Here is a 9,324-nt window from a genome sequence, read left to right as displayed (position 1 = left end):
CAGCAGACGGGGGGGGGAATAAAAACCAAACACCCCCCACCCCACTCTCGCTGCCAATCCTCAACAGAAATGCTCACAACAATGAAAACCTCGGACAGGAGGAAGAGCGCGGCCGGGCGGGCAGGCAGGTGTCTTGCTCGGCTGTGGCTTGGGGGGCACTTTTTTCAGTGCCATTGTAACTTCGAACAGTCACTAAGCGAACTGTTGTAAATCGAGGACTACCTGTACTTTATCACTTTTTTCCTTTGGGGGGGGTCATCAAGTTTTTGACCCCTTGCTAGGCAACTGGTGGTACTCGGATGTTGCCATATCCTAAAAGTGGTACAATGGGTGAAAAGGTTGAAAAGCCCTATTACATTTCCATCCTCTACTTCAAGAAGTAGAAACATGCGGGAATTTTTTCTCTGCTCCGGATAAGGAGGACCAGAGGGCCAGGTTCTGGATTAAGAAAGGAGTGGATGTCCATCCCATTAGGGTAGGGAACAACACCCCATCACTCTTCGCTTATTTCCAGTTCCCTTTTTCACTTTTTGAAGAATCCCTTTGCTGGTTTTATTTTAAAAGTGCCCAGCACTGAGCAATCAGGCACAGGGAAAGTGCTACAACTAAATGTCTATGGAGATTCTCAGTCATCCAGGTCATGGTTGGCCCCAAGATGCTTTTTCAAAAGGCAATTAGACATTCTTGGTTTGGTTTTTTTTCCCCCTTGGGAGATGTTCCATTTCTCATCCAAGAAGCTTCTTTGGTTCTGACTTTCCCACCACTTAGTCAGAACGGAAGAAGCTCCTCGGATGAGAAGCGAAACGTCTTCAAGGAAAAACAAAGCAAGTCCAGTCGCCTTTTGGCAAAGCACCTTTGGGTGTGTGTGTGCTACAAGGAGGAGATTTTCCTCAGCATTAGGTGAACACAAGATGGTGCTGTAAGCAAGAACAAAAGAGAGGCGGCACCGTAGCTGTTTGTGGCCACAGAAAGAGGTCTGGCATCTCAAGGATATGTGTGTCAAGGGAAGTGCGTTACAATCCACCCTCCCTTTGAAAAGTTATATGTGGCTTCCGGGGACCGGGGGGGGGGGGAGGAGAGATGGGGAGGAATAAAATGAGGATTGTTGAATCCCAAGAGAGATAAAATGCCAAAGAAGAGCGCTATCTGTGCCAATTAAGCAGTGGTTCACCGCACTAAGGCTGTCGTGCTAACTTAATTAGCACTTGCTAACCACTTTGATCTGCTAGAACAGTGGTTCTCAACCTGTGGGTCGGGACCCCATTTGGGGTCGATCGACCATTTCACGGGGGTCGCCAAGCAAGGCTGTCCACCATTTTTTTTGTCCGCCATTTTTCCCCCTTTTCCGGCGGGTGCCTTACCTCCCTTGGGCTGGGCCAGCTGGTGGTCGGCCTGCTCCGTCTCTGCCGCTTGCCAGCTACGCCTCGGCCGGCGAAGGGGGCGGAACCACGCATGTGCGGCGCTCCCGGGCAGGGAAAGTCCTCGACTTACGACCAGTTTAGTCCTCGACTTACGACCGGTTTAGTCCTCGACTTACGACCGGTTGGGGTCGCGGCATTAAAAAGGTTGAGAACCACTGTGCTAGAAATCTCTGTCCTACTTTCTGCTGAACCCCCAAATCAGGAGAGGCCAGAAAAGAGTAGCTTTGGGACCAAAAGGAGGAACTTCTTCTTAAGAGCAAATAAATCCTTCTCTTTCCATCCATTCCACGGATCTAGCTATACCTTACAAAGAATCTCCCTCTCAGCTGCAGAGGCGAAGCTCTGCTTAGCTCTTTGTCCGGGATGGAGCTCCATTGAAGGCGAGTTCTCACAGAGAAAGGAGCTTTATGGAGTAGCTTGGGGTTACTCCGCCTTCAGAGCATGTCTGCTTCGCCAGAGTAGATCCCAGGGATCTCTAAAATGCTACAAATTCAGTCTGGAGGTTGGAGGTAGAAGTTCAGAGGAAGTGGCGCTTGGGTTCTCCCGTTCTTCCAATTCTGGAATCGTAATCTTCTCAAGAGGAACATCCACTGGGGGAAGCCATCTCAGGAGGCTACTGGTCTCCAGTTCCCCTTGATCTACCACCTTCTGGGATCAGAAATGGCTTCTCCAAAGACTAATCCCTTTCTGTAATGGTACTGTTAGGGTGAAATGGGACCTGACAAAATGCTAGTTCTTGGGAGTCTCAGAGTCCACTCCCTTGCTCTTTAGGTAGTCACTTCTACAACCACTGTTCAACAAGTTGCAGCTTTGGGGGCTTGTTTGGGGAGCTGGGGTGGACACCCAGTTCAGGCTAGCCTTCCAGAGGGACTCCTTGGAAGGCAGGTTGGGGGACGTCTCCGGCTAACTGTTCCCAGGAGAAAAAGAGCTTCAGGTCCAACTCCAAAAATGAAATCCTTGCAGAGATAGGGAAACAATGACACCGCTGTCCCTGCCCCGCTGGTTTCCATGGCTTCCGTTGTGTTGGAAGAGGCCACTGAGTCAGGCTCCTGCTTTGTGAAGGAAACAAAGGTAACCGATGCATTAAGGGATGACAAAAGATGCTGAAGGACTTAATTGCACGGATTCTAGTCCCACCACTGTTTTGCGCCCACTGGAAATGTGTCTTAAACTAAATCTTTTATTTATTTATTTTTAAAAAAAGAGGGGGATGATAGCATTTCTCTATGATTAAGGGCCTTTAAAAGAGAAGGTCAACACTGTCCTTCCACAGAGCCTCCTCTTAGGAATGTCAATGAGAAGGGGAGCAAATCGTTCCACAACAGGGCTCTCTCCGTAATTTATTTTGGAGGACCTTGTTTCTGGTCATGATTGGTTCCTCAGACATTAGACTCAAAGGTCTTCTTTGCTGCTCTTCAAACTTCACTGGAAATGCTAAGGGATGGGTGGGAACAAACCCACAGCAATGATGACCTCCAGAGTCCATCTCAATTCTACGATCCTTGGCCTTCCCAATGCCCGCGTGCTCCAAGCTCCAACCGCCCAGAAGAATCAATAAAATCTTGGCTGTCTAAAATAAGGAAGGGACGAGGTCAGGAAAAGGGTTAGAAAGTGTCTTTCAGGAACAGCCGGGAGCAGCCAGGAAGCTTCACACGACGGACTTCAAAACTACCACAGAGTTCAAAACCGCCAGAAGAGGCAGCAGAAGAAATATAGTGTGAATGAAAAAGACGCTGTGGGAGGGGGGGACTGTTAATTAAATAATTTACAAGGCTAAAAGACGGATGGAAAAAAAAAAAGACTGCTGTTGAGAATTATATAGCCTATTAGATGAACTGGAATGTACTAGGATAAAATTGGGGGTAAAGAGAAAGTCCAAGCAACTATCTTGGAATGCCTAAAAAGGAATATTCCGAAAGAGTAAGAGATCCTTCCTTCCTTCCTTCCTTCCTTCCTTCCTTCCTTCCTTCCTTCCTTCCTTCCTTCCTTCCTTCCTTCCTTCCTTCCCTCCTTCCTTCCTTCCTTCCTTCCTTCCTCTGACTGGTACTGACTTTCTTTAGCTACACAGTAGAGCAGATCCCTGTTCCCTTGGCTTCCTTCAAACCAAGGAAGGAGGCATCCGTGCAACAACTTTCTACACCTAGTAACCATCAACCATTCAGGGAACGATCACACAAAGTGCACACACAGCTCTAGTTTTTCCACATGGGAAACCATCTTCAATTTGAGTTTTTTAAGATCACTTTTGGCTTAGGAAGGCTGCAGGCAGAGAGGGCAGGTCATGCCATTGGAGCAGGCAAGGTCTGACATTTTCACCTGTTTTCTCCCCATTTTGGGAGGCTCAGGATTTATTATTATTATTATTATTATTATTATTATTATTATTATTATTATTATTATTATTATTATTATTATTATTATTATTATTATTATTATTTACAACCCCCAATATTTCAAAGCTTCAGCGCTGAAGAGGGAAGTGTAATAAAAAGCTGACCTGGGGCAAATGAGAATATATCCTACACTCTTCACCTGGGCCTTGGTTATTAGAGAGGTGCTGAGGCGTAAAGAAAGGGACACGAGGTGGATACGTGACAGTCTTGGTGTACTGGGCGAATCCTGGATTTGCCTGTGTGGGTGCAAAAAAATGCAGGGAACGAGGAAGCAGGCGCTTGTTGACTTGGCAACTAACAATGGCAAGTCAGAAGCCTTTGGGTTAGTATCCAGCCTTTCCTTAATTGTTCAAGTGCCACTCTTCTTCTTTATCTGCAGACACCTTACAGATGTCTTCACTCTCTAATCCAGAGCACAGCCCCCCCCCAAAATCACCTCTACCTCCCTTCCTCCTTCGGCCTCCCCACCTGACTTCCGAACCGTTTCTAATTTCTGCCTGCTTGAAATTAGGTCCACCCACTTACACCTTTCCCCAACGATTCGGGATCTCGGAGCTTTTCCAGTAGGAGGTGTGAAAGCAACAGTCTAGATCCTGGAAAATATATATATATCTGTAAATAAAGAAAAAAGCCGGTGTGTGTGTGTGTGTGTGTGTCTGTGTTGGTGGATTGACTAACGAGCAGGTTTCTTTTTGAGGGGGTGGTCAAGTTCCCACCCAGCAATTGTCTGGTTTGCTGTGAGGTCGCATAAAAGCTAAAATAAGGCTGGTTATTCAACATTCCAGAGGGGGCCGTCATCTTCCGGTTAATGATGTATTTAGAAAATATAGAGGGCTACCTACTCGGTCTCGGTGGCTCTGGGCAGATGACAAAGAATAAAAACCCAACAATAATAACACTAGCTCTTCCAACCCTCTGGCAAACGGCAATCGGTCAAACAAGCCTCTTGATGGGTTCCATCCCATCAAGACCTGGCCAACCAGGTCTTCGGGGCCTCGTGGAAGAGTGTCAAAGTGGGGGCCAGTCTAATCTCCGTGGGATGATGCTCTAAAGGCAAGGAGCCACCACGGAGAAGGCCCTTCTTCTGGGTCTCATCAGATGTGCCTCTTTAGGAGAGGGGAGCCACCACATTCTCTGCCTCCCTGCTCTGGTGGGTCTGGTGGATGACACTGGGGAAAGACGGTCCTTCAGATGAGAGGTCCCCAACCTTTTGAGCACCAGGGACCGGTTCCGTGGAGAGAGTTTTTTCCGCGAACCGGAGGGTGCGTGGTTTTGTGTGCTGCCTGCATCCCACAGATAGGGCTTTGCTTGTTTGTGCGGACCGTTTGCTGGCATGCCGCAGCCCGGTACCGGTCCACAGACCAGGGGTTGGGGACCCCTGCTTCAGATAACCTGCCTCCTGTGGTTTAAAACTACTTCAAGCAGACCATGTTTCTCTACCCTGCCTCAGATCACCTCTGTTTGTGTTTGATTGAGAGCCCCTCTCCTTGTCCAATTACCTAACTCCCATTGTACCAGGAATGGCATAGCCATTATTCTAACCCCCATGGTTAAAAGGCAGATTAAGATATTAACCAAGGCAGGAGGCAAGCTGTGGGCTGTCCACCTAATGATAAAAATTTGCAGCATGATGGTGCGGTTGCGAGTGTGCGTATTTTCCCCCCGAGGTTCATCTTCCATAGTACAAGCTAATTAGACCCATAACTAAAAGACGAAGCTGTTGAAATGGTGCAGGCTCTCCAAAAATGCTACATCTGTTTTTCAGGTGCGATTCTCTGCACCCAACTGCGTTGATCCTTACGCCCAATTTCTTTACTAATTAAAGTAAAATCCAGGAAGCCCTTGCTTAGAGAGGAAGCCGGCAATAAATTGGAGCACTTGGAATACCGCATCCATAAAATAATAATAATATTAATAATGTTGAGACCCTAGAAAGAATGCAGGAAAAGAGCAACAAAGCCGATAAGAGGTCTAGAGGCTGAACTGTACGATGAACGATTGAGGGAACTGGGTATGCTCTAGTCTAACAAAGAGAAGGATTAGGGGTGATATGTTAGCAGTCTTGCAGTATTTGAGGGGCCGTGACAGCAATGAGAGGGTCAACCTATTCTCCAAAGAGGGCAGGACAAGAAGCAACGGATGGAAATTAATCGAGGAGAGAAGCAACCTGGAATTAAGGAGAAACTTCCTAAAAATTAGAACAATTAATCGAGGAGAGAAGCAACCTGGAATTAAGGAGAAATTTCCTAAAAATTAGAACAATTAACCAGTGGAACGCCTTGCCTCCAGAAATTGTGGGTTTTTAAGAAGAGATTGGACAGCCATTTGTCCGGAATGATATAGGGTCTCCTGCCTTGAGCAGGGGGTTGGGCTAGAAGACCTCCAAGGTCCCTTCCATCCCTGTTATTCTATGTTTTAAGTTCTGAAAGCGGTGGTGGGGGGGGGAAGGAAAAGGGCAAAAGAAAGAGCAACTGTGAAGCACAAACACTACATATCTCTTGAGAACATTTTGTGCAATCCATTGTGTTTGTTTGCACCCTGGATGCCATCTGGATTTTATGCAATTATTCCGGGCTATTTTAAGTGTAATGGCTGCGGATAAAATCAGCCGTGCAACTTTTCTTCTGCAGCTAAGATGAGGGGCTATGCTTGAGAAAGGAAAGGGATAAATTATTTCAAAGCTGGGAAGAGAGCTGCAAATAGGTTTTGTTCTCAATATTTTTTTGGCTCCCAGGGGGAAATAATGCCTTCTCAATACTACTACTTCATGTTTAAAAATTAACTTGGTTAGCAGGTGAATCTGACTCTAATGCTAGTCATGAGCAAGGCGTATTCTCTGCAGTTCTTAAAAAGCACAGGACTGTGGGCCCCCAACCCAGCCACCACTTCATTTATCCAGTCCTGGTTAGAGGGAACTCTTGTTTTTCATTCAGAGAAAGCATGAAGCAATTTCAACAAGAAGCAAGTGGATTTCGGCACGCGAAACTTCAAAAAACTGTCCAGTTCCCATTTCCTTGGAATCTCTTCTCCACAGGCTTTCCATTGTTCAAAAGAAGTCAAAACAGGACAGCTGATGGAAAGAGAGCTGGGATACATGAGTATACGGTAAGTGTAGTAAGACCACACCCAGAGCCGTGCATCCAGTTTTGGTCACCACGTTACAAAGAAGATGTTGAGACTTTAGAAAAAGCGCAGAGAAGAGCAACTGAGATGAGCAAAGGCCCGGAGACTAAAACATGCAAAGAACGGTTACAGGATTTTGGTATGGCTAGTTTAGAGAAAAGAAGGAATAGGGGAGACACGACAGCAGTCTTCCAGGATCTGAGGGGCTGCCGCAAAGAAGAGGGGGGGGGGGTTTGACTTATTTTCCAAAGCACCAGAGGGCAGGACAAGAAACAATGGATGGAAACTAATCAAGGAGAGAAGCAACCTAGAATTAAGGAGAAACTTCCTTCAGACGTTGTGGGTACTTCATCTCTGGAGGTTTTTAAGAAGAGACTGGGCAGCCACTTGTCTGAAATGGTCGAGGGTCTCCTGCTTGAGCAGGGGGCTGGACTAGAAGGCCTCCGAGGTCCCTTCCAGCTCTATTCTGACAGTGTTGGCAAGCTCTTGGAGAAATCAACAGGAACCCAGATTCAGCACCATGGAGAGCGACAACAGCCCAGACCCAATTGACCTGATTCTACAGTATAGTCCTGCTGGAGGAGACCTCTAGGTGCTCCCCAAAACAAACCTTACGTATTTATTTCAGGCCCAGTACCCTGTGGTTGACTGGTTCTAGGTGCTATAAGCAGAAATCAAACCAAGTTGGCTTACACATTTTGCAAGCTACTGGGTATCCCTAAACCCGTTTCACCCCCTTCCTCTGATAGGGGAAGTTACGATCTTTTGAATAGATTGAACAATAGACTTTGAACTTGGTCCTTGCGCATGCTTCCTCCGGACAAGGAGAGGCATATTCACACTCGCCAAAATGCACCTGTGCGAGTGCCCGCGCCACTTCCTTCCTCTGAAGTGGCCAGGGAATCATTACAGCGTCTCTAATTTTCTGCCAGAGAACTGTGTGTTTTATCGTTCTCCTCGCGCAACTCTGGGGGGGGTGGGGGGGGGAAACGCTCGATGCTGCCATCTGAAGTGTCTATTTTTAAGATGCCTCTTGGCACTTATTTTTACATGCTGCCTCTCTCTATCCTCTCCCCTCGCCAATTATCGGCTTCGCAACATAGGCCGAGGCGGAGGATAAACAACTTTTGGGATGTGAGATGGAGGAGGAAGAGGAGGGAGACTATTCCATTCCATTCCATTCCATTCTTCATTTTTCTATTCTATTCTATTCTATTCTATTCTATTCTATTCTATTCTATTCTATATTCTATTCTATATTCTATTCTATATTCTATTCTACATTCTATTCTTCTTTCCATATTCTATTCTATTCTATTCTATTCTATATTCTATTCTATATTCTATTCTATATTCTATTCTACATTCTATTCTTCTTTCCATATTCTATTCTATTCTATTCTATTATTCTATTCTATATTCTATTCTTCTTTCCATATTCTATTCTATTCTATTCTATTCTATTCTATTCTATTCTATTCTATTCCATTTCTATTGCTAAGTGAGACATTTGTTAAGTGAGTTTTGCCCCATTTTACAGTTTTTCTTTCCACAACTGTTAAGTTAGCGACACGGCTGTTAAGGGAATTTGGCTTCCCCGTTGCCTTTGCTTGTCCGAAGGTCGGAAAAAGGGGATCACATAACCCCGGGGACACTGCAACCGTCCTAAATATGAGTCAGTTGCCAAGGGTCCGAATTTTGATCACGTGACCCTGGGGAGGCTGCAACCGTCGTGTGAAAAACAGCCATTTTTCTTTCAATGCTGTTGTTGTAACTTTGAATGGCTGCTAAATGAAATGTTGTACGTGGAGGACTACCCGGTAGTTGCGTCCCTCCCCTTGTACTTCCATGGACACTTCTGAAAAGCCCATGAGGTGGGTCCAGCCCCTCAACCCACCTCAGCTAGCATCAACGTGGACTAACGGCAGCCGCACTCTTATTACTATGTTTTTGCAAATCTCCCAGAGCTACTGCTTGCGCCAGAAATAAATCTCAAATGCAAAAAAGTTGCAAGTCAGAGGCAGAGGTAGAGTTGGGTGTCTTGTGTAGACCGGGCACAGCCTCCACCCCTTCCTCATCCCTTCTTATGAACTGCCTTTTTTTCTCTCTTCCCTCGCTGTCCCCTGCCGGCCACCAACCTCCCCTTCATCAGCCCGCCAGTCTCGGTCTCCTTCCCCCATCAAGAGGAGACACACAGCAGGAACGCCAAGGAAGAGATCAGCGGTGGGCCTGGCTGGATGGGAACTGTGTGTAGCCAGCAACTCGAAGGGGTGGGGAGAAGCAGCAGCAGCAGCAGCAAAGGATTGGATGCCTGCAGGAGAATTCAGTGTAGCTGCCTCTAAACGGCCACACGCTGCACCGCGATCAGAGCCGGCTCAGAACAGGGG

This window comes from Protobothrops mucrosquamatus, unplaced genomic scaffold (genome assembly GCF_001527695.2).
Source record: "Protobothrops mucrosquamatus isolate PMUCROS unplaced genomic scaffold, P.Mucros_1.0 scaffold397, whole genome shotgun sequence".
Classification (NCBI taxonomy): Eukaryota; Metazoa; Chordata; class Lepidosauria; order Squamata; family Viperidae; genus Protobothrops; species Protobothrops mucrosquamatus.
This window is presented reverse-complemented; position numbering follows the sequence as displayed.